This window comes from Cupressus sempervirens, chromosome 1 (genome assembly GCF_028749045.1).
Source record: "Cupressus sempervirens isolate cs-2001-9-10 chromosome 1, ASM2874904v1, whole genome shotgun sequence".
In the NCBI taxonomy this organism is placed as follows: Eukaryota; Viridiplantae; Streptophyta; class Pinopsida; order Cupressales; family Cupressaceae; genus Cupressus; species Cupressus sempervirens.
Window position 1 is genome coordinate 715,419,902 of NC_143118.1, and position 1,872 is coordinate 715,421,773.

Below are 1,872 nucleotides of genomic sequence, written 5' to 3' on the forward strand. Positions count from 1 at the left end.
AGACTTGGATGATTCTCTCTAAATTGTTTGAACAATATAGTTTGACTTACCTCCAAATAGTGTTTAGGATGTGGCATGTAGTCTTTGATGCCAATTCTCAACTTGAACACATCTTTAGCATTAGGTGATACCTATGAGCTAGAGTGCCAAAATTGTGTAATTTCTTCCTTTGCATCATCGGGTAGCTTCTTATCAAAATGTGGAATTCTCCCACCAAAAGTTCATGTTTCATTTTTAAGAGGATCATCAATTCTGTCTCGTCGAATAAGTGCTCTTCTAAAAGTAGTATGATTTAGGTTCAAGTCAATACAAGTTTATCTCATATATCTACCCTTTCTCAAATGATGACTTGCTAAAGAGGTTGTAATAACCCTTCGAGCAGCTCTCTTATCCTTCTTCTTGCTATTTTTTCGAATGCTATTGAGAGCACTGAAAAGATTCTTCACAATAATGGCATTTCTTTCCAACTTTTTATTGACGTGAATCTTCAATTTGGAAAATATAGGTCTCATCTTTTGCATCTTTAATAAGTGCATAGAAAATTGACATTATTCCACCACTATCTTGTTGCCAAAAAACATCTTATATAGTCTTGAAGTCCATAATTGAATGATTCTTTTTTATTTTTTTCCTTCCAAATTGATAATAATCATTTCATCAATTTCAATTATCCATTTTGGTGTTCTAGAACCTTCATGTCAATTATAATTAGGAGATATGTAAGGTTCTTGTGCATTTTCATGTTTGGCATGGTTAATCATGCAATTTATATTATAACCTGGAAGCATTTCATCCTCCAAATTTTCATTCTCTAAATTTTTAATTCCGACATTATCATTTTTAATTGGTACATTTTCATTCCCCAATTGTGCATATTCATTATCTAACTCGATGATTTCACCTTTGACTAATTCATTGTCAACTTGACTCACATTTAACATACTTTGTCTTTTTATTCGGTGTTCTATTTGTCCCTTTCCCTATATGCTACAATGTCTTCGCTGGATACCTTCCTTTTTTGCATTTAGCCTTTTGATGACTATTGCTCCTCATTCAAATGAAAATATTGGACACCTAGGGATATATTATCAAACTTTTTTTGATTGTTTGGGCCCCAAAATGTGATTTTTCCTAAAACCCATGAAAAAGGCACACAAAGAGCGATGTTGTTGAGTCTATAGTGATAGAATATATTTTGGGAAAATAATGCCAGTAAAAATTAGGTATCCAATTTAAAATTAGATACCCAATTTCAAATTGGATATCTGATTTGAAATCAGATATCTAATATTGCCACCCAAATATTGGAGGGAAAAAGGAATTACTATTCATTATTAGTGAGTAATGAGTTATGAATTACCAAAATATATGAGTTATGAGTTATGTATTAACTTATAATGTATTATTATATTATATTATTATTAAATATAATAATATATGTTATTATTATTATAATCTATCAATATATTATATATATATATATGAACTTATTATATTGTATTATTCTTATTAAATATAATAAAGTAATATATGTTTTTGAAATTAAAAGCAACCAAAAATAAGGGGGTTGGCCCATATACAATCAAAAAGTTGGTAACTAGCACATTGCCAGCCAGAAACACCAGGAGACAAAAGAAAAACTAAGCAAGGTTCCAAAAGTCTGCAAAAACAACCATAGACTAGCACCTAAGCTAACACCATAAAGTAAATAAACTAAGTATGAAAGTTTCACAAAAACCAAAATGGCAACTATGCCAACCCAAGTCATTATTATAGCTTAAAACCAGCAAAACCAACACTACCAGTAAAGCATTAAGACTCTTGGAACCAAAGATCTCAATAATTGATAAAAACATAAAAACTTAGTCTTCA